Below are 24,570 nucleotides of genomic sequence, written 5' to 3'. Positions count from 1 at the left end.
CTGAGGTGGCTCTGACTTTTAGAAATCCTCCATCTTGTAGAAGGAGGATTCCCCCAATAGGGATAGGAATGTGACCCCCTCCCCTTCCCCCCAGACCTAAACACGCCCTTAAATTTAGTATTTAAGGGCTCCCCTGAACCTAAGAATTTAGATTCCTGAAACTACAAGAAGAAGACTGCCGAGCTGAAAAACCCCTGCAGAGGAAGACCAGAAGACACCAACTGCTTTGGCCCCAGTCCTACCGGCCTGTCTCCTGCCTTCCAAAGAACCCTTCTCCAGCAACGCTTTCCAAGGGACCAGCAACCTCTGAATCCTCTGAAGACTGCCCTGCTTCAAGAAAGACAAGAAACTCCCGAGGACAGCGGCACTGCTCCAAAAGAACTGCAACTTTGTTTCAAGGAGCAGACTTAAAGACCCCTGCAACTCCCCGCAAGAAGCGTGAGACTTGCAACACTGCACCCGGCGACCCCGACTCGACTGGTGGAGAACCAACACCTCAGGGAGGACCCTCCGGCGACTCCGAGACCGTGAGTAACCAAAGTTGTCCCCCCTGAGCCCCCACTGCGACGCCTGCAGAGGGAATCCCGAGGCTCCCCCGGACCGCGACTGCCTGAAACTCCATTTCCCGATGGCTGGAAAAGACCCTGCACCCGCAGCCCCCAGCACCTAAAGGAACGGAACTCCTGTGCAGGAGTGACCCCCAGGAGGCCCTCTCCCTTGCCCAGGTGGTGGCTACCCCGAGGAGCCCCCCCCTTGCCTGCCTGCACCGCTGAAGAGATCCCTTGATCTCTCATTGAAATCTACAGAGAACCCGACGCTTGTTTGCACACTGCACCCGGCCGCCCCCGCGCTGCTGAGGGTGTACTTTCTGTGCTGACTTGTGTCCCCCCCGCCCTACAAAACCCCCCTGGTCTGCCCTCCGAAGACGCGGGTACTTACCTGCTAGCAGACCGGAACCGGGGCACCCCCTTCTCTCCATTGAAGCCTATGCGTTTTGGGCACCTCTTTGACCTCTGCACCTGACCGGCCCTGAGCTGCTGGTGTGGTAACTTTGGGGTTGCTCAGAACCCCCAACGGTGGGCTACCTTGGACCCAAACCTGAGACTTGTAAGTGATTTACTTACCTGACAAAACTAACAAAAACTTACCTCCCCCAGGAACTGTGAAAATTGCACTGTGTCCACTTTTAAAACAGCTTATTGTGTTTTATGTAAAAAGTATACATGCTAATGTAATGATTCAAAGTTCCTAAAGTACTTACCTGCAATACCTTTCAAATGAGATATTACATGTAGAATTTGAACCTGTGGTTCTTAAAATAAACTAAGAAAATATATTTTTCTACAACAAAACCTATTGGCTGGATTTGTCTCTGAGTGTGTGTTCCTCATTTATTGCCTGTGTGTATGTACAACAAATGCTTAACACTACTCCTTTGATAAGCCTACTGCTCGACCACACTACCACAAAATAGAGCATTAGTATTATCTCTTTTTGCCACTATCTTACCTCTAAAGGGAACCCTTGGACTCTGTGCATACTATTCCGTACTTTGAAATAGTGCATACAGAGCCAACTTCCTACATTGGTGGATCAGCGGTGGGGTACAAGACTTTGCATTTGCTGGACTACTCAGCCAATACCTGATCACACGACAAATTCAAAAAATTGTCATTAGAACTTGATTTTTTGCTATTTGAAATTTTTCTAAATTCTTAAAAGTCCTGCTAGGGCCTTGTGTTAGTCCCTGTTAGCATTTCCTTTTAGAGTTTAAAAGTTTTGTAAAAGTTTGAATTAGAACCTAGAACTAGTTTTAGATTCTTAAAAAGTATTCCAACTTTTAGAAGCATAATGTCTAGTACAGAGATGAATGTGGTGGAACTCGACACCACACCTTACCTCCATCTTAAGATGAGGGAGCTAAGGTCACTCTGTACACTAAAGAAAATAGTAATGGGCCCCAGACCTTCCAAACTACAGCTCCGGGAGCTTTTGGCAGAGTTTGAAAGAGCCAGCCCCTCTGAGGATGGCAACACAGAGGATGATGATAGTGACTTGGAGGGTGATTCCCCCCTACCAGTCCTATCTAGGGAAGACAGGGCCTCTCAAGCCCTGACTCCACAAATCATAGTCAGAGATGATGGTTCCCTCACAGGAGGGACCAACCTCTCTGAAATCACTGAGGATAACTCCAGTGAAGAGGACATCCAGTTAGCCAGGATGGCCAAAAGATTGGCTTTGGAAAGACAGATCCTAGCCATAGAAAGGGAAAGACAAGAGATGGGCCTAGGACCCATCAATGGTGGCAGCAACATAAATAGGGTCAGAGATTCTCCTGACATGTTGAAAATCCCTAAAGGGATTGTAACTAAATATGAAGATGGTGATGACATCACCAAATGGTTCACAGCTTTTGAGAGGGCTTGTGTAACCAGAAAAGTGAACAAATCTCACTGGGGTGCTCTCCTTTGGGAAATGTTCACAGGAAAGTGTGGGGATAGACTCCTCACACTCTCTGGAAAAGATGCAGAATCTTATGACCTCATGAAGGGTACCCTGATTGAGGGCTTTGGATTCTCCACTGAGGAGTATAGGATTAGATTCAGGGGGGCTCAAAAATCCTCGAGCCAGACCTGGGTTGATTTTGTTGACTACTCAGTGAAAACACTGGATGGTTGGGTAACTGGAAATGAAGTGCATGACTATGTTGGGCTTTATAATTTGTTTATGAAAGAACACATTTTAAGTAACTGCTTCAATGAAAAGTTGCATCAGTATCTGGTAGACCTAGGTCCAATTTCTCCCCAAGAATTGGGAAAGAAGGCAGACCACTGGGTCAAGACTAGGGTAACCAAAACTTCCACTGGGGGTGACCAAAAGAAAGGGGTTACAAAACCTCCTCAGGAGAAAGTGGGTGACACTAGAAACAAAGAAAAAGAGTCCTCTGTAGGCCCCCAAACACCAGACCAGGTGGGTGGGCCCCGAGACACAACCCAAAACAAAGGTGGGTACCAGGGTAAGAACTGGGATGCCACTAAGGCATGGTGCCATAACTGTAGACAGACAGGGCACCACACCAAGGACACTTCTTGTTTATGAAAGAACACATTTTAAGTAACTGCTTCAATGAAAAGTTGCATCAGTATCTGGTAGACCTAGGTCCAATTTCTCCCCAAGAATTGGGAAAGAAGGCAGACCACTGGGTCAAGACTAGGGTAACCAAAACTTCCACTGGGGGTGACCAAAAGAAAGGGGTTACAAAACCTCCTCAGGAGAAAGTGGGTGACACTAGAAACAAAGAAAAAGAGTCCTCTGTAGGCCCCCAAACACCAGACCAGGTGGGTGGGCCCCGAGACACAACCCAAAACAAAGGTGGGTACCAGGGTAAGAACTGGGATGCCACTAAGGCATGGTGCCATAACTGTAGACAGACAGGGCACCACACCAAGGACACTTCTTGTCCCAAAAACAAACCCCCTAGCAAAATCCCAGGGGTGACCAGTGTAGCCATTGGGGATGACTCCTCAGATGAGGAGGTCTTCATAGCCTTCAACTGGAAAAAGGGTCCAACAGGTGAGTTGGAGATTCCAGAGGGAAGTAGACACTTCCACCACCTACTGGTGAATGGAATCCCAGCCACTGCCCTGAGAGACACTTGTGCCAGTCACACTATTGTGCATGGCAGGCTGGTGTTCTCAAACCAGTACATTCCAGGTGAGACTGCCAGAATAAGAGTTAGCCCAGACAGGGTCACTGATAGGCCTGTGGCTTTTGTGCCCATAGAAGTGGGTGGGACTTTTAGCTGGAGAAGGGTGGTAGTCAGTACAGACCTCCCCCTTGATTGTCTCCTTGGAAATGACTACCCAGAGGTTAGTCAGCGCCCAAGAGAGGAACTGGTCCAGTGCCAGTCCTCCCCCAAGGATTCTGGAGTTCCTGCCTCTGCAGTAAATGCAAGTAGGCCCCCGAAGAAAAAGAAAAGGAAACAGAGTAGGAAAGGTGGACAACCTTTAGCCAAGGTTCCAGCAAGCCAAGGAGATTCTGCTCCAGTAGGGGAGAACTCCAAAAGTGGCTCTGATAAAGTCCAACCTGACCCACAAGAAGTCCTGGCTAGTCAGGCAACTGTTAAGTCTGAGTGGGTGGGCCCTCAGCTAACAGAAGAAAGAGTGGAAGAAGGGTGTTTACTACAAGATGTGGTAACCCCCCACTCTAATACAGCAGACAGGCACCCTGAACCCAAAGAAGCCTGTAACTTAGCCCCTTCCCTTGTAGGTGAAGAGCTAAAGGTGTGGTTCTGGACACTGACAGCTGTCAGTGGCCTCTGCTGGGTGTTAGCCTTTATGGCTGCACTATCCTTGGCATGGTGGTCAGACCCCATGCCAAATAGCAAGTTAGGCCCCCTGACCCTCTTGGTCATGGTGGGGTTACTCCAGCTCTGGGTAACCTCTTTGGGTAAGCTAGGGGTGACCCTGGCTAAGATAAGATTAGCAGAGGTGGATACCTCTAACCCCAAAATAGAGAGAATGGGTGAAGACATTAAAAGCACAGACAAGAGGCAGTTCAGATTAGGTCCTATCACTGTGGAAGTGGGTCAGTTCCCCAGAGGGAATGACCTGGACAGGAGGATGTAAGGCAGAGTAGGCCCTGCAACAAACCAGCCTATTTCCTCTACTCTTCCTCGCCTGACAGACTAGGAAGACTCTCCCAGCTTTGGCTGAGTCTCCTGGCCTGTGGGCTGGGGGGGGCTTGTGTAAAGAAATGGCTCCCTGTTGCAGTTACCCCCCACTTTTTGCCTGATACTGATGCTGACTTGACTGAGAAGTGTGCTGGGACCCTGCTAACCAGGCCCCAGCACCAGTGTTCCTTCACCTAAAATGTACCATTGTCTCCACAATTGGCACAACCCTGGCACCCAGATAAGTCCCTTGTAACTGGTACCCCTGGTACCAAGGGCCCTGATGCCAGGGAAGGTCTCTAAGGGCTGCAGCATATCTTATGCCACCCTGGGGACCCCTCACTCAGCACAGACACACTGCTTGCCAGCTTGTGTGTGCTGATGAGAACAAAACGAGTAAGTCGACATGGCACTCCCCTCAGGGTGCCATGCCAACCTCACACTGCCTATGCAGTATAGATAAGTCACCCCTCTAGTAGGCCTTACAGCCCTAAGGCAGGGTGCACTATACCATAGGTGAGGGCACCAGTGCATGAGCACTATGCCCCTACAGTGTCTAAGCAAAACCTTAGACATTGTAAGTGCAGGGTAGCCATAAGAGTATATGGTCTGGGAGTCTGTCAAAAACGAACTCCACAGCTCCATAATGGCTACACTGAATACTGGGAAGTTTGGTATCAAACTTCTCAGAATAATAAACCCATACTGATGCCAGTGTTGGATTTATTAAAAAATGCACACAGAGGGCATCTTAGAGATACCCCCTGTATTTTACCCAATTGTTCAGTGCAGGACTGACTGGTCTGTGCCAGCCTGCTGCTGAGAGACGAGTGTCTGACCTCATGCGGTGAAAGCCTTTGTGCTCTCTGAGGACAGAAACAAAGCCTGCTCTGGGTGGAGGGGCTTCACACCTCCCCCCTGCAGGAACTGTAACACCTAGCAGTGAGCTTCAAAGGCTCAAGCTTCGTGTTACAATGCCCCAGGGCACTCCAGCTAGTGGAGATGCCCGCCCCCTGGACACAACCCCCACTTTTGGCGGCAAGTCCAGGAGAAATAATGAGAATAACAAGGAGGAGTCACTGGCCAGTCAGGACAGCCCCTAAGGTGTCCTGAGCTGAGGTGGCTCTGACTTTTAGAAATCCTCCATCTTGTAGAAGGAGGATTCCCCCAATAGGGATAGGAATGTGACCCCCTCCCCTTGGGAGGAGGCACAAAGAGGGTGTACCCACCCTCAGGGCTAGTAGCCATTGGCTACTAACCCCCCAGACCTAAACACGCCCTTAAATTTAGTATTTAAGGGCTTCCCTGAACCTAAGAATTTAGATTCCTGAAACTACAAGAAGAAGAAGACTGCTGAGCTGAAAAACCCCTGCAGAGGAAGACCAGAATACACCAACTGCTTTGGCCCCAGTCCTACCGGCCTGTCTCCTGCCTTCCAAAGAACCCTGCTCCAGCGACGCTTTCCAAGGGACCAGCGACCTCTGAATCCTCTGAGGACTGCCCTGCTTCAAGAAAGACAAGAAACTCCTGAGGACAGCGGCACTGCTCCAAAAGAACTGCAACTTTGTTTCAAGGAGCAGACTTAAAGACCCCTGCAACTCCCCGCAAGAAGCGTGAGACTTGCAACACTGCACCCGGCGACCCCGACTCGACTGGTGGAGAACCAACACCTCAGGGAGGACCCTCCGGCGACTCCGAGACCGTGAGTAACCAAAGTTGTCCCCCCTGGGCCCCCACAGCGACGCCTGCAGAGGGAATCCCGAGGCTCCCCCTGACCGCGACTGCCTGAAACTCCATTTCCCGACGGCTGGAAAAGACCCTGCACCCGCAGCCCCCAGCACCTAAAGGAACGGAACTCCTGTGCAGGAGTGACCCCCAGGAGGCCCTCTCCCTTGCCCAGGTGGTGGCTACCCCGAGGAGCCCCCCCCTTGCCTGCCTGCACCGCTGAAGAGATCCCTTGATCTCTCATTGAAATCTACAGAGAACCCGACGTTTGTTTGCACACTGCACCCGGCCGCCCCCGCGCTGCTGAGGGTGTACTTTCTGTGCTGACTTGTGTCCCCCCCGGTGCCCTACAAAACCCCCCTGGTCTGCCCTCCGAAGACGCGGGTACTTACCTGCTAGCAGACCGGAACCGGGGCACCCCCTTCTCTCCATTGAAGCCTATGCGTTTTGGGCACCTCTTTGACCTCTGCACCTGACTGGCCCTGAGCTGCTGGTGTGGTAACTTTGGGGTTGCTCTGAACCCCCAACGGTGGGCTACCTTGGACCCAAACCTGAGACTTGTAAGTGATTTACTTACCTGACAAAACTAACAAAAACTTACCTCCCCCAGGAACTGTGAAAATTGCACTGTGTCCACTTTTAAAACAGCTTATTGTGTTTTATGTAAAAAGTATACATGCTAATGTAATGATTCAAAGTTCCTAAAGTACTTACCTGCAATACCTTTCAAATGAGATATTACATGTAGAATTTGAACCTGTGGTTCTTAAAATAAACTAAGAAAATATATTTTTCTATAACAAAACCTATTGGCTGGATTTGTCTCTGAGTGTGTGTTCCTCATTTATTGCCTATGTGTATGTACAACAAATGCTTAACACTACTCCTTTGATAAGCCTACTGCTCGACCACACTACCACAAAATAGAGCATTAGTATTATCTCTTTTTGCCACTATCTTATCTCTAAGGGGAACCCTTGGACTCTGTGCATACTATTCCTTACTTTGTAATAGTGCAAACAGAGCCAACTTCCTACACCCCCTGAGGAGGTTTTGTGGACCGCGGGTTGAGAATCACTGTCCTACTCTATCGAGCATTACTTTCTCTCACCTAACACTAATAGAAACATGCAATCTAAGCAATACATATGCATTCAAGTAAGCCACCTACATTACTGATGTGCTAATAAAGTTAATTAAAAAAAAGAATAACATTTTTCTGAAACATCTATTCCTGCACTCCATTTCTGACCTCTTAGGATGACGTATCTAGAGCAAAATAAATGTTTTTGTATCCGCTAATAACTGTGAACTGTAAAAAATGATTCGGAAAAGGGATTCAAGCATTTAAATCAATCACTTAAATGACAGCTAAATCTGAAACTGATTTCAGTTCTGTCTTTGTAGCTCTTGGGCTGGCTCTCTAACACTAAAAACGAACTGTACATAATTGTTACACTAGAAGAACGGTGATTTCACAAGTAGGCTGTAAAATTAAAAGTATTTTTAATGGGGTAGATTGGTACCAAAAAAAAAAAAAATACCTGAAAAAATGTTCGAAGGAGATAAAGCAGAAGTATACAAATACCTTAATAAGTAAGCCTACAAGGGGACGTGAATAGGACGATGAACCTTTTGACCAACGCTTGAGATGTTCTTACCACATAGGCCCCGTACTAACACTGATCAATAACCAACTGTCAATTATTTACATCAATTATCAATAATAATCAATAACATTAGTAATCAATAGGAGTCAGTAATTGACCCACCATGACCTTGCGGTCATGAATAACCACACCTTTATGTAAACGTTTGAATATTTATTTCCCTATATTAACAATGCTGATGTCACGTAGATTAATCTCAATTTCAATTGATAAACATACAGAAACTACACTGGCTGTCTGAAGCAACGAAAGAAACGCAATCTTATCAAGACTTCAGCTATTACACATTGTAATATCACAGTGCAAATTAATAGCAAGAATAACTGCGCAAATGATATTACATACATTTAAGATTCAGCAAAGAAAGGCATTAGTTGTTATTTCCTATATTGAGCTTCATTAATGAGAACCTTAACTAACACCAAATTAAAATTAGCATGTTTGGGCTTCATACGAAACTATTTAGTCAACACAAATTTGGAAAAACTTCTAATTATGGCTCTATCAAAATAGCACGGTTGGTACCTAGAAACAAAAACAAATAGATGTAGCAAACAACATCATTGTCATTAGACCTATCCTCAGATAGGATCAGCAAGCAGTCTCAGTCTTCGTCCTCAGGACATCAGTTCGGTCAGCAAGGCATCAAGGATTCAGCATCAAAGTTCAGAAAAGGCAAATTATTTTGGCATTAAAGATAAGCACGTCTCTTCTCAAGACACTCAAGAAAGTAATAACCTTACAGCAGTGTAGAAATGGGTTAATGCAGTGTCTTCTCCTGGTGCAGTTCCACTAAATTAGATTTCCTAAAACTACTTCCCAAGTCACTATTGGTCAAGGGATCGCATGTTCACACTTTGTCCAATTAAACTAAAACTTCAAATCTACATTTCTACTAGTACACAGTTCACATGTCGATGATTGGCTCCCTTCGTACTGTTCTTATCCATCCAACTTGTCAGGTAACAATATTATTGCAGCTCACACTCCAGTGAGTATGGTCATTGTTCTCTCCTGAGAAAGTCAGTCTTACATGTATTACATTTACATTGTTTCATTTCGCAGGAACAGCATCTTCTAGCAAGCAGTTCTCATGAGAAAAGACTTTTAGCTACAAGCACATCAAGTCAGCACAGTGGAAAATCACTATTTAATTCTCTAAGCAGACATTTTATTAAACACTTCAGAAATACAGTTTGACATAAGGCCGCGCAACTAGGCCAAGACCTCCGCTAAGTTAAGGCTTTCAATTAATAAAGCTAATACATAATGCATAACCATTAATATGACTTATTACTACATTAATCAAAAGTGTGCTCAATATTTCATATTATTATGCCATTAATAAGTGCATTTCGTGAACATTGGCGGCCACTCATGTGGTCATACTTTCAAATGCGTGCATTATTTTTCCTACGTTATTACATTTTCTATGCAAATTCAACACTCAAATACATGAATATTCATTTGTAATTTTCATTAAAACGTCTGCTCTAGCATACAGTAAAACAATATTAAATAAGATTATTATGTTTATCACAAACTATTCCTATTATATTGATCTCTGCTTGCAACACATGCATCCCTTGTCCTGATGTTGAACCGATGTGCTTAAGTGCTGCACTCCTCTAACAAACAAATGAATCCTGTCACCTCCCAATAGATGTGGATGTCTACCATCTGCTACATAATGCAATTAATGTTATTTACCACTTATGGGTCTAATTTGTAGGTGCCTTGACTTTGGTGTGGTGATTTTAACTCCTTCCCAACTCTCGATACCAAGGTAATTCCAGGGGGCAGAAGTATCAAGTAATTTTGAGGGGAACCATTCACATGAAATGAAGAATAAATAATAGAATCATTGTACTGAGTGTGCAGGTTATTCCTCATTTCATCTGGAGACTACAACTGCTGTCTATATGCGGTATACAATGGGTCTGAGATGTTACTACTGAACTTTTAATTCTAATTGGGCAGTAACTCTCATCATAGGCCAAATCAGAATTACCAGAGACATCCTAATGAGGCTCACAGATCTTGGCAGAATTATTGTAAAATCAAAATTGATTTATACTGCTGTAAATATGTCTAGCTGACTTTGAAACTAGTGTAATTCATATGCATCTTGGTCAATGTATTGTTTACACCATGGTCCTGAACACAGTTTACTCCTGTACCTTATAATCAACCATGCCTTGTCACATAAACCATTCATGAAAATTTGAGATTGAATGAGGAAATGACCTTCCCCTCTAAGAATTTGACAAACTGGTAAATGTTTGAGGATATCACAGGAACAGAGAAAAGAATCACAAAGCATTAAATATTTTGAGAAGCTGGATTTCAGGATTCCACTCTGCAGTACCTATTGCATACATGATTTTAACCCGAGCCTACTTATATGACAGGGAAATGTTATACAATTTAAAGCGTTTCTAAATCTTTTGTTTAAATTTCTTAAAGAGCAATGAAAGAAGAACATTTTCTTAGCTGGTGGTGTTCGTGTGAAGTTTTGAACTGGACGTTTAAAAAATAATCACACCTGTTGAACCGTGAAAAAAGCAGACACGGTTTTAAAAATAATGTCTTCAAAATACTTGGGATTGCCGAAGTTGAAGGTCAAATAATGTCTGTCAGAGTAACAGAATATGTTAAACATTGACTTTGCAAATGTAATATCTGGATTCCAGAAAATATCAGTGCTGCACATTAATATAATCATTTAGGGTTCACAAACCTCCTTCAAAAAACGGAAGTTGAAACAATCAAAGATCTTGTATGGGATTTCGTATGTACTGACATGAGTTAAGCGATTATTGCATCAGGCTTATGAATACAGGGGTAGGGGCCAGTAGAGGCCTGAATATACAAAATAAATTTCTGGTTAAACGTTTTCATCAATTTGGGGTAGCCAGAGAGAGTGTAATTAAAGCTGTTTAGGATTATTCTATTGTGACTCCAGGCAAGTGAAATCTTACAGCAGTCTACAGTTGCATCTAAATGAATCATTTAGATGCCTATATCCTCATAAAAGACTCTGCATGTTTCTCACATGTGACTAGTGTATTGGCTTCTCTGCATCCACACTCGACAACAACATCATTAGCGCTGAAAGTTACATTAAACAGTAAGCCCTTGACCTACAATGGAGGGAATGTTAGTTCCAGACTCAAGGAGGGCAAAGTGGTCCATAGATAAATCACGTGAAGGGTGACAACGGAGATGGGATCAACTGCATTCTGGCACTTCGGATTATTAACATGAGCCGATGTAAAGATTGTTGGTCAAAGCTAATAAGGTGTTACCTAGGGTGGAATGTGGATGTGTGTCTTTTTGCAGGAGTTAACCTGTTCAGGCATGTTCATACTAGATCCAAAACAACCACGAAAGATCAGCTACGTGATGGAAACGTACATGCTTATATTAAGAGTGTATTGACAAAATGTTGCACATTCAATTATGTATTTTTTTTATCACAGTTCATGACTGACCCAACTTGGAGAATATATGTCAGATTTCACAATGGCTTGTGCTACAAAGGCAAATATCAGTGCAGAGGTTTTGATCAGAATTTTATAGCGATGCATAGCGTGAAAACAATCTAATCCAGCAACCTTTATATTTAATAAATATTACATGGTAAGTTTAATTTACCCAAGAATCGTGGGCTCTTTCAATTGGTTAGTCTTAGTAGGGTTAAGAAAATCCCATGAATATAGTTAGAAAATGTACATATAACATGTGCATGTACTGCAGAATTAGGGTCAGGGTACAGCTTTTTATTGGAATTATTGAATGCCTTTATTATGTCCGAGGTTGTCGTGGTAGCTTTATCCTAACACCTTTAATATAATTGATTCTGAGAAGGTAAGTGTTCTTTCCATTATCATGGCCTTCTCTGTTCTTAAACGAATGAAAAAGTCCTGCATTAATCAGGGTGAAATTGGCCATGACAAATAAGTAATTGGCATAAATATTGTCCAGGTTGTAAATTCTGCTTGCAGTAAAGAGATAAGTGCCCTTTCACTGCAAAGCAGATTCAGAAAAAAATACTATTTTCATGGATGACCTTGGGATTCAAACCTGTGACCATGTTTAACTATGATCCTTACAGTGGATGGTTTAGTTTAATTAATCTTTAGATTGTTTTTTCATACATCTCTGTGCACGTCCTATTAATTACCTTCTGTGGTGGATGGCACTCTGCATGACTTCTCGGTGGCAATGGTGACATCACAGCTATCCAAGTTTGTTATATTTTTGCATTTGTTGCTTCACAAATGTCTTATTACATAGCACCCTGACAGTTGTGATTCCATATGGAAATAGTGTTATGGTTAGTGATTTTATGCTTGTGTGTAGTTTAACTGTTGGCGTTATGTATGAAATATAATACTTCCCTGCCTCTTGAGTGTGCTGGTGTACCAAGGTGTAGCTTTTCCCCATCAATGTCACATTACTGTAACTTCAGCACAGGGAAAAGTGAGTCCAGAACAACATGGCTTCTCGTACCCCTGTACAACGCTGGTTCTCTTTCTAGTGGCCTACACAACAGAAACATATGCTCTCCCTTCACTCCCTCTGTGTGCCAAAGAATGGGTTAAAGCTGAATGATGCAGAGCAATAGGAAAATATAAAGTATTTAATTAATTTTCCTTTACTTCTCTGTGGTGGAATGGGTTTACTTCCTCCCTCCGCGAATTAAAGGCAGGTGCCAGGACACTGTGGCTGTGACAGACAGCTCCAAATATGATGCATCTTCTGCTCCAATATCTCCTTTTTTGGGCAGGACATTTGCATGTTTATTTTTTTTGCCTTAAACAAGGCTTGAACGGGTGACAGAGTGCTTTATAAAAGAGCAAGTGCCATAAATAGGAAAATTAGATGTGTTACATTGCATTGTATTAATGTTACAGGATAAAAGCAAACAGTGGCAAAGCCATTAGATCTCACCAATGATGTTTAGCCATGCTGCATAGTATTCACGAATCTATGCAGCATGCAGCCACCTGTATATTTTTTAGGCATGTGCACCATGCATGCTCTCACCTAGACATAATGCAGCCACTTTTTTCTTGTTTACAGATCTGAAATGGATCTGAAACTAAAAAGAAAATAAAACATACAAATACATTACTAAAAAAAAAGTGGTGGGGGGGGGCAAACAACATGGGGAAGGTTGAGGGGGAACGTGGAAGTAACACAGGAGTGGATGCCAGAGCAATAGGGGGAGGGCCGGAGAGGATGCAAAAGTAACACATGGAGGGAGGGAGGGATGCAGACGTAGCACGGGATAGGGGAAAGCAATACAGAGGAAGCAGGAGGTGAAGCAATGAGTAGAAGGACACAGGCGAGCACAAGAGGGAGGGGTCAGGGAGAACCTGCGTCATAGAGCAACACAGTGCAGGGGGAGAGATGTACATGGGAGAATTGGCTCGAATACACACACAAAAAAAGTCATGCTTAAAAGGCATGCAGTCAAAGCAGAGATGTCAGACTATCAACGAGCCTGCAAAGTGGCAGTGCTCCATCGGACAGACAAACACAAGACTGACAAAATGGGATATGCATAAGAAGCAGGCAAATGGGAGTGACAAGGAAAGCCAAACAATGATAAGCAATGTGTGGGCTCCAAATCCATCTATATTCTTGGTAAGTCACAGCAGACAGCGTATGCATTGTCTAGAAGGCTATGCCTAATTGCAGTCATGTTGGAAAAGGCAATTCTTTGGCCAGCAAGCATGCCAAAAGCAATAGCGTGAGGACCTCTAGATATATAATCCTATACTTCACTAGCCAGAATTTGTCTGTCTCCATGGAGCAGCCAACCATCCTATTTAGTTTCACCAGTTGCTCAAGATATAGCTATTTCCCGTAGCGGACAGCCAAGTAGGCTTTTAAATACCCTGCCCCTCTTTATGAAACTTCTCCTGAGAAATACACACATAATTTCACAAGTAAATGCCTAACAAAGACAGATAATATTAAACACTGATAGTATTCTGAGAAGATCATATCATACAAATATGTTTTGTTGATTAAACTCTAGGGAAGCATATGGATTCATTTAAATATAGATGGTAAATCGAGGGTAAATTATTACACTGAACTTTCTTGTTAACATGGGGGTTTTTCTGTATGAACACTCGAGTACCTCTGTATATGTTCAATATACTTAATTGTTGGATATTATCCACCCCACTGGTGTGCACTCCATAGCTTTGTAACAAAACATTAGACGTTTTGTAGAAAGTACACATTTCACATTTTATTCTTCAATTAATGTTTACAATTCCAGTTCACTGTGGCAGCTAACATGGTTAGTGCATTATTCTGCCAATAATTCACAATTGTGCAATGTCACATTTGCCAGTACCAACAGCAGTTACCATCAGTTTGCTAATTGCTACCTGTAATGGCTAGCATATTTTGCACTGTTTAGGGAAGTTTTACAATTTCAATTACAAAGTAATGTTGCATCGAACATTTGTTTCCCCCACAACAGTTTAAATATGCTCATATGGTCAAAATAGTGAAAATTGTGTTCCACTCTTTATTTCCATTTTCACGAGACCCTCAGTGACCACCTTTCTGTAGATGGCCCAGAAAGTGGCAGGTGGCTGTTTGGGGGGAGAAAGACCCCAAATGAATGCATTCTTGGCTTGGTAGTTAAGTCTGGCGGGACCTGAGTTATGGCTGCTGTATCTGTGTTATTTGTTTTTGTTGTTCTCATTTCACAGAGAGGTTTTGACTTCTTCATATTTTGGACCGGGAACTTAAATATCGATAATGACTGGTTGACCACAAAAAGTAGTAAATCTGACCCATGGAAGTATTTATTCAATGGCTGCAAATGTACTACTTTTTAGAATTCATAAACGTTTGCACATGTAGGCTTGGACAGCTGTGCCATTCTCAGGCTTCCAGGCATACTATTGACAATGAGACACCCAAAAAGTGATGGGACGAATGCTTAGAAATTGTCTAATCATTGGCATTGGCTTGGGGTAGTATTCCTACTAGGCCCGGGTATAATTTCAGGAACTTCACAGCGCTTTTGTTATGTGAAATTACCAAAATGACACTATTATGCCACTTAGCATAATTATGCTTCATTGGCAGTATAATTAACAAGGAATGGTGTAATTTGCAGTAAACATGTACTGCAAATGCACAGGAATATGAGTGGCTGTTGTTCGCAGTGCTGTTATTTAAATGCACCATGACATCACAAATTGACCACAAATTGATGTGAGTATGCATATTGCTCTTAAATATAGCACAGAACGACAGATTTGCATTTGCATAATTACACATGATTTTGCTGTAATTTCATGTATTTATACCAAAGCAGATTACGTAAATTTTGCACACCTCTAGTTCCAACACTTTGTTTTTCGCCCCCTATGTCACTTCAGACAGAGGTTCACCTAATGCAAATCAGTACTGACCTATTTGTTCATGCCAATAGTCCATCTTGAACCATAGTCATCCCACCCCTTTGTCTTGTGGCCCTTCACTTTTTAAGTTGGGAAACCTGAGATTCACACCACAGAAATCGTACTGAATAAACTACGCCCCTGAGCTTTGATGTGATAAAACTGTTTATGCCAATGTATCTATTAAGTGGTCCTATTTGATTTGGGTTTCCTATTTACACTTGCCTCAAAAATGAAGAAGAAAAGGGCCCATTAACAAAAAGGCTCAGATCCCTTCTAAACAATGCCCTTTATGCATCCAAAATTCAGTTATAGTATTTCCTACTAAACGGTTTGCTAAAGAGGTCCTTTAAAAGCTCGGCCCCGCATGTCCGATTGATACCAGTTGTGTCTTGGGTACTTTACTTTCAGAAGAATATGCCTTCCTCCATCAAGGAGAGGCAGACACTAGATTGCAGTCCAGGGATGGCATTTTAATGAACCCCTTGAGTCCTGAAACGTCTCCTGATATGAGGCTGTTGTTTTAGAGATTTTGTTTCTCATCGCTTGTATATTTTCCACAATTGAGTCCGGGACGGAAGTGTAGATTGTTGAAGCAGCAGCTGTTCAAATTCATGCTGTTTGAAATAAAACAGAACTCTCGTTGGTTTTCCTGGGTGGTTGAGGAGATAGAAGCAGACCCTCCTCCCCCCACAATCACACAGAATTGCTGTGTGCAGCTTGCAGAACAGCCTTGAGGCTAACAATGCACTTGTTTAATGAAATAAAATATAGTGATTCTATAGAGATGGAGAGAGGGCACGAGGTAAGGAAATGAGGGGTTGCCATGGTCACAGCAGCAAACCTAAGCGTTATGGTGTTCCGCCGCTTTCACCATTGGCTGAGTGGCACGAGCTATCTTCAGTATCCTTGAAATGTTATGTATTCGGTGCCATTAGAGGTTTTTCACTCCTATTCCAACAGAAATTACCTTCTGATATGTTTATAACCATTGCAGTTAGTGGTAATGTGTCTGTTACACCTGTACACGTTCTTAGACAGGCGGTCTGCCTCCTACTGCAAAATAGGTTTGTGGCTCCCGGACGCTGCCAACTAAAGCTGCAGTGTGGAAATTAATGTTTGGAAATTCATATTAAGATGGCAGGAACAGACTACAGAAAGAATACAAATTCCGGTCTGCTGCATAGTCTTAAAAAGTGTTTTTGTCAACATTTACCAAGGCCAAGGTCCCTTTTGGGATCGCTTACCGTTTGCATATGGTTTACTCCTACCTTTCAGTAGTCAGTAAACACTGTTTTGTGGTCAGAATTTGGTCCCAAAGCATTATTCCATTCTATTCAGAATTGCTGTTTGGAAGATACACCCTAAACACGCCCCTTTTAAATAATAGGGTAGTTGCTAACTCAAATTGCTATTTAGTAACATGTTTTGGTACATATAAAAGGGTCATTTAGCAATCACAAATGATCTGATTTTGTGAATTGGACCCATTGCAACGGCAAAAAGGCTTAGTACATTTGGCCCCTGCTTCACTCCTCACTATCACATCAGTCTAAAAGTCCCTTGTGGATTAGCTGACTGGAGCGAACAGACAGTTTACAGTGGCTCTTGTATGGCGCCAAATGTTTTTTCACCATACTTCCAGAGTACTGATTTGAGTCTCCTGTTTTAACTGTGCACAATTTCAAGACAGAGAATGAAAGGGACAGCAGTGCAACGGAAATGGATACCAATGTCCTATGTCCAGAGCAGCAACTCAGATTTTACCACGTTTTGCCCAAAGTCTGGACAATACGTGCTTATCTAGTCCTGTGGGCTGAATCGTAAACAAGAATTGGCAAAGCTAATAGGTCTGGTATTTGCTGGTAGCCCTTTAACTATGTCAATGCATGTTTTGTCATGTTTGTTGGGGGAGCAGCTGGGCCATCACCAATATAAAACAAATTGGCTGAAAGGAAACATATTTTTTAGTTTCAAAGCAAACACTGTGTGGATTCTATCCTTGTGAAAGAGCAGAATATTGTTTCTCACAGTGAAGTTAGGCAATGGTTGTAGTGGGTTCACCCATTACCTCATGATCTATGCTACAGTGGGACAAAAACATGTGAATGACACATTATCAGGCCAATAGAGGAAGAGGGCTGGCAGTAAGCACCTTTAATTGTATTACAAATATATAACGTTAATAAAATCAAAAAAGCTTAGCTAACACTAGACCTAAAAGCAAAAATGCTTTCCAGAATGTCTGTAGAACCCACATAGTATAAAACACAAGGCAACAACTGTTCATTATCTCTCCTGCTCAAGGTCACAGTAAGCACATGTGAGCCATCATTTCCTGTCACGCGAAAGCTTTTTTGGAAAACAATGCAACGATCCTTTCTAATTGATCACTTAGCTGATTTAATTGTGAAAAAGTAAAAGATAACACTTATATGCCCCCCTGGTAATTATTTTTGGTATGGATCGGGAGATTTTATGGGTGCTAAGAATGTATTTCTACCCAAGCTCCCCACATATTGCTGTGCAAGCTGACATACAAGATTGACTATTCAGCATGCACTTCTGAATGTTCAACCATGTGATTTATTATTTTTTGTACAACCAAATGACTTAAATTACGGGCATAGATGTACTGCCTCTGAAAGGGCCAGATTGAATGGAATGAAATTTGCAGTAAAAGCTGCCACTTAACATCTAGTCCTATAAAGCTGGAGAGAGATATAGACACCATTGTCATGCAATAGCTGGCCTATTTCCAAAGACCTGCAAAAGAACTAATGGTTTAGTACACATCGCAATGTCTGTTTTTTGTGGGGAAAAATGGTGTGGTAAAAAAAGGTAGACAGTGAGCCCTCTTCAACACTACATGAGGAAAGGCCCTGTAGGCAGAGAAAGTTATAGACAGTCAGACCATATTTAGTGACTGAAGTGAAAACTAGCTGCTAGAGGATAAGTGGGCCTGCAACTTGATCTGCCATTACTGCATAGCCACTACAAAGCATGTTCACTTTGAAAACGCGAACTTGCTTATGGACGAGATAGCTGCTGTGTATGATCTGAGCTCTTCTGAGCCCTCTGACCCACCCTCTCTATAATTTATATAGACTGTACTGCTAATGGTGAACTTGGACATAAAAAGAATTAAGTAATCTTCGTGTGATCAAAGGACATCATGCAGATTTTTCAATAGAACATGTGTCAGGTAATCTTTCAGCCTTCCCCTGACCTCACAAGGGTAGGTTGTAAAGATAAATGACATGATCCAAACAAAATCTGCACATATATAATACACCAAGGAATGTTAGTGCAGTGTGTGGCCCAAAAGGGAGGGTATGTAATCTCCACTAAAGCCTTATATGCACACAATGAAGCACAATTGTTTTCTGCTCTACAAGCTATCACTAAATTAATCCCCAGTAATTGTCTACAATGGGTGTCAGATGAGCTGCCTCATAAAATGGATTTGACAACCCAGGTGAGGTCCTGAATATAGGATGATGTGTTCGCAGGGAGATTTTCCAAAACCATGATGATCACTTCTGCAAGGTCAGTACTGATTTGGATAAGACATGCCTCTGGCTGACTTTGCATAGCGGTGAACAACGGTGGGTTGGAAGGCTACCCAAAGCAACTGGCAGTTTTTTAGACCATTTGCAAACACTCATCCCAACACCTTTTGTGTTTCTTCCAGGCCGTCCAACACTATAAAATGTTAAAATGAAATATCAAATCAAACTAAAAAGAAATACTGGTGCATGCCCAATGAAACAAACACAGCACCCTTACACAATAGTTTTTTAACTTACTTGTGTGATTCAACAAAAACAAAGAGAGTGATCCTTCCACCTTAAAATCCAAGTGAAAGGTAACTAAAAGGTGGACAAAGCACTGGGAGGAGCCTGCCAGACAGGAACAGGAAATTGGAGTCTCTGGCACACTTCCTTCTTGTTTGGAAACAAAAAAAGGCTTCTCAATCTGAAAAACAAATTGCAGGGTCCAATGGAGAAGAATATCTAGTGAAAATCTCTTTTTGCCTAGGTTTTGAGGCTCTGGAGTACAAAATCTACTTCAGAAGTAAATTTGCGTTCATGAGCGGCCCCTTTTTGGCTGCCGGCACAGCTAGAAGCAATGCGGGAGAACGCGAAGGCTCACTCACGCTCGTTAGCAGCAAAGGAGTATTGTGGCATGAGAGCACCAAAACCCAATTTCGCAAGCGTGAAGATACTCCGCCCACGCCAGAGTGTGGAATTCAGGAACTCCGTGCTACTCCACGTAGCGTGAAGTGCCCGAATTCCACAAACTCCACCAGTGGAGTTCTACGCCCATGCCTATTTAACGCCCTCCTTTACGGTAAAGCTGGATTTGAAGTGACAATTCAGAAAAATCCACTTTTAGAAAGTTGGCACATTCTTGCCCCAACCATTTGGTACCTGCAGTCTGTATTCATGGGCATATGACTAGGTGAAGCTGGCAGATGGTCTTTGTGTGTTACCCCCAGGAATTGAGAAAAATGGGAAATAGGTGTTGGTAGGATGGGCCATCTCAGACTTGATAGGGAAGGCAACGTTGTAACCTAACACACTTGCACATCACAAAGACTCTGCCTCAGCACATTCACAAAGGATTTCACAACAGACTTTTGTTCCCCCAGACAAGCTAGGGCTAAGGCAGGGAGACAAGAAAATCCAGACTGTAGGGGAGGGCGCTAGAAGCTTCTCCCACTTCAAAGTGGGTACCAGGTATAAATAGTGGACCCTCAGACCCAACTCTTCACTACACATCTGGGCCTGGACCTGTGGAAGACTTAGAAGAAATTCTGCTGTGCTGCTCTGCAGCAAAAAGAGCTGCTGCTCTGCTTCCCTGCTGCCTGAGCGAGAAGAAATGGGTCTGCATCTTGAACCCAGGCACACCAAAGTGACTCCAAGAGCTAGTTGGCTAGCCTCCTGATCAGAGCCTCAGGGACAGAAAAGGCTCCAATCACCTAGCACCTGGACTTCTGTGAGCCTTGCACCTCAAGTGGTGTCAGCCCAGTCGTGGACTCTTGGGAGTGGGCCTAAAGGTGTTTTTACAAGCTAAGCTGTGGTCCAAAGCAGAATTAACACAGTATGGTACATCACCTCACTACACTGCATTTGAACCATCACATCACTACACATTCCTGATGCAGGACCCCCACAGCCCTTTGTAATCACTGCTGAGTGATGTCTCCTCGACTCAGGACCTCCCATTGCAGCTCTGCAACTCCTCAGAGCCACCACTGTGCTAAGCATCCTCGACACAGGATCTCACATCACAGCCCTGACGCTCCCCAGAATCGTCACTACACAATGATGCAAACCTAACTTGGTCCCTGTATTCAGCCCACGGTCCATCACAGTCAGCCAGAACTTTGACCAGTCCAGCACGACCAGATAACCACAGTTGGTGCTTTGTGTTTTTAGGCACTATTTTCATTTTAATATTTCAAATTGCATATCTCCACTTCTACTCATTGGATTTTTGTCACTTAGGTCTCAAATATGTTATTGCATTCATTGTACTCTATTTTTCTATATTGGTGGGATTTTTCTTGTCTTGTGCTTTTGCCTTTTTACTGTTGCGTACATACTTTACACATTACCTCTAAGTTGTGCATGACTGCTTTTGTGCTCCACTACCAAAGTATAAAGCACAGGTCATTTTGGGTTTGCTTGTGTTTCACCCTGACAAGAATTGTGGTTCTTGCTTGAGTAGAGTTTCCCCCCTCAAACATTAACCCAATTCCCTACAGTGTTCATGGCACAGTGTATAATCATTGCATATGGGTATCATGAATTGCATTAGGAGCAGAGTACTTAAGCATATGAAAATATCTAAAGAAGTGTAAAGTCAGTGAAAATCTTTCAACCAGCTTGTCAATGACGTTAAACACACAGAAGGTGATGGAAAACCCAACAATCTCAATCACACTAATGAATAGAGGAAGTGTTCTGGCCATGTGTCCCTAATCCATCCGTACCATATCACCTACTACAGAAGAAGATAGATACAGCTGCCCCCAAGACTCTAATATCAAAATGTGAATTAGCCTTGTGGAAGTTGCTGCCTGTTTACAGAGCTTTAGAAACATCTTTATTATGAGGGATGCAGACCCAAGTAAAGTTATTAATAGGATAGCTATTCTGTTTGTCCTTTCTGACACTCTGTGAGACAGATATCATAGCAATGAATAATTACATTTCCTACTGTGAAATAATGAAGGTGTTCTCGTTCCTGAAAAAATAACAGATTGAGTCTAATTCTCACTACCCTTCTCAAAGTACCTCCCACAGTGTTTCCATGTTTAACTCAATCTTGCAGGATACAACACATGCTCCAACATGATGTCAGTAAATATTTGAATCCAGTACACACCATATAATATAAAACTTCAAAATAAATAAATAAACATGTTGGGGGCCATTTAGTTGCTCCTGCCCTGCCAAACATCTGATTCACCTGCTCCATTTAAAAGTCAGAGAAAGTGCTGGGTTTGCACTGTCTCATCTGGTTCCCCCGGTGTAAACCCTTGACTTGACTGCCCATCCGCCACAGGACCATCATGTCATAGTGATGGTTGCCCCTTCCTGTTTATAGTGTTGGAGGGCCAGCACTCATATTCCTTACCCAGCAATTCAATGTAAACCATGGCAGACCCATGTAGGGAAAACCCACAATGGCCACTATGCTTCAGGACCATTGTTTTTTTGCTTTGATTTCTGAAAATAAATTATTTATTTGGAAGCTTCTTTTCTAAAAAACAAAGAAACTGTGCTACATGGGCTCTACAAAATGTCACCCACTTTGCAAGATTCGGTGCCTTCAAGAGAGTCACTGCAGCAGCTGCTCCACCACCCTACATGTCTGACAATCATCTCAAAATATGTCAGTGTCTCTAAATATGGCAGAATGTTCTCCACCTTGTGATTGGATAACACAGCTTCTGCTGACCCTGCAGGTGCACCCCCATACTTTCGACGAGTACCACTATTTATTCTCAATTTCTGAATGCTTGCTGGTGTGCTGAGAAATGTGCATGGCTGTTACGTAATCTAAGAGCCTGATTACATGTGGATCGTGCAAAAGTACAGTAATTATCACACCCAATAAAATCTGCAGAGATTTTTTGAATTTTTGGGATGCAATTATAGTCACATAGAGCCTGATTTAGATCTTGGCAGTGTTACCGCCAATCTGTGGTGTCAGCGGACCCGAGAACACAAGCAAGTCAACGGTGTTCCACCTGTTCTATTTAGATATATTGCGGCTGAGCCGAAGACCGCCACAACAGAGTGCTCTTCTTAGCCTTCAGGCTAGCATGTTCCCGCTGACCATATTTAGATGCAACAGTCCTGCAGGAGGTGTACTGGCGGCAGATTGCTGATGCATGGAGACTGTTGCTGGACCCAGTGGACATCATAAAATGGCACTGGCCATGTAATAGAGGTAAATCCCATAGACACACACACACAATGTGTGTGTAGTGGCCAGCATAAAGTCACAATACACACAACGCCGGTCAAATGCTTGCTCACACACACTGCCAGCCAAGCGCCCGTCGACACACACCACCAGCCAAGTGCCAGTCTGCACACACCACCAGCCAAGTGCCAGTCTACACACATATTGCTAGCCAAGAGCCAGTCTACACAAACCGCCAGCCAATCTCCAGTCCACCACAGCATCAGCCAAGCGCCAGTGCACAACATCACATGTTTTTTTAAACAAACAAGAAAGCACAAACCAATTTGAATGAGATGAAAAAACAACTATGACTACAAACTCTACAGTTCTACCACCAACTATGAAACTAAACAAAAAATATAAAAATACACAGACCAGTCAGTTCACTTTTACTGTAACGGATGCTCCCAATATTTGAGTTGCGTGTGGTGTGATTTAAAACATGCGGGCACAAATAGCCCAAGAATAGCAGCATCCTCAGGGCAGTACATACAGCTCTCCTTTTTGCATGCCTCTCCAGACACAGACTCTACTCATTGTATGGCTTATGAACAGCACTGTAGATCTTCCACCTTTGATCTCCTCAATCTACACCACCCAGGTGCTTACTGTATTCTAAAATGCACACTTCAGCAACCTGACCCCAAACAGTCACAGGTGAAGTACTTTCATCATGAATGGTTGTCAGGTTGTGGAGATCTCTCCTGTATGAAGCTAGAAGTTCATCACTATGCAAGGCACTTGACTGTTCCCTCTCAGTTTCTTTTTTTTTTTACATGCAAGCTATTTAGAGAAACATTTACAGTTAGGGGCGATTGTTCCACATACAACAGTGTCCACTTTGGACAATTCCTTGGACAATTCCTTGAACAATTGCACACCTCTGTAGAAGTATCTACATATAAATGGTAGTATTTGTTAAAAAGTCCTCTATGTTCCCACACAATTTTCTCACTGATTCAAAAAGTGGACGGACAACCAGGAAAGGGTCAATAGAAGAATCTGTACCAGTGTACACCCTGAAATTATAGACATGTCCAGTACTACTTTCAGACAGCATTTACATCTTAATTCCATAATGTGCCCTCTTGCAAGGCATGTACTGCCTAAAAAACCAAACGGCCCTTGAACATGACCAAATACTCACTGACAGCTATTTCTTTCCTTGTAAACTAGATATTTGAAAAGCAATTTGCAAACTGTTCAAGAACAGGCTAAATCTTGAGAAGACGGTCACAACCAGGGTGATCCCAGGGCAATGCTGAAGCATTATCCACAAAATGCAGTATCCGAAGCTGAAGCAAATGCCAATCACAACTTGTAATTGCAAGAAATATAGCAGTTGTAATCAAGGGACTAGTATACCACTATTAAGACATTGATGACTTGTTTATCAATACCATCATACAAGTTAAACCCAAGAACTGCTGCACCTCATCCAGATAAATGGGCGTTCATCTGCTAGCTCGAGAGTGGGGCTTAAGTCTTTCACTATTGTCCCTCAAATACAGCTCAGCATACAAATGAGTCTGGTCAACGATCTCATCAAAAAATAAATCATCCACAAACAACTGAA

This window comes from Pleurodeles waltl, chromosome 2_1 (genome assembly GCF_031143425.1).
Source record: "Pleurodeles waltl isolate 20211129_DDA chromosome 2_1, aPleWal1.hap1.20221129, whole genome shotgun sequence".
NCBI lineage: Eukaryota > Metazoa > Chordata > Amphibia > Caudata > Salamandridae > Pleurodeles > Pleurodeles waltl.
This window is presented reverse-complemented; position numbering follows the sequence as displayed.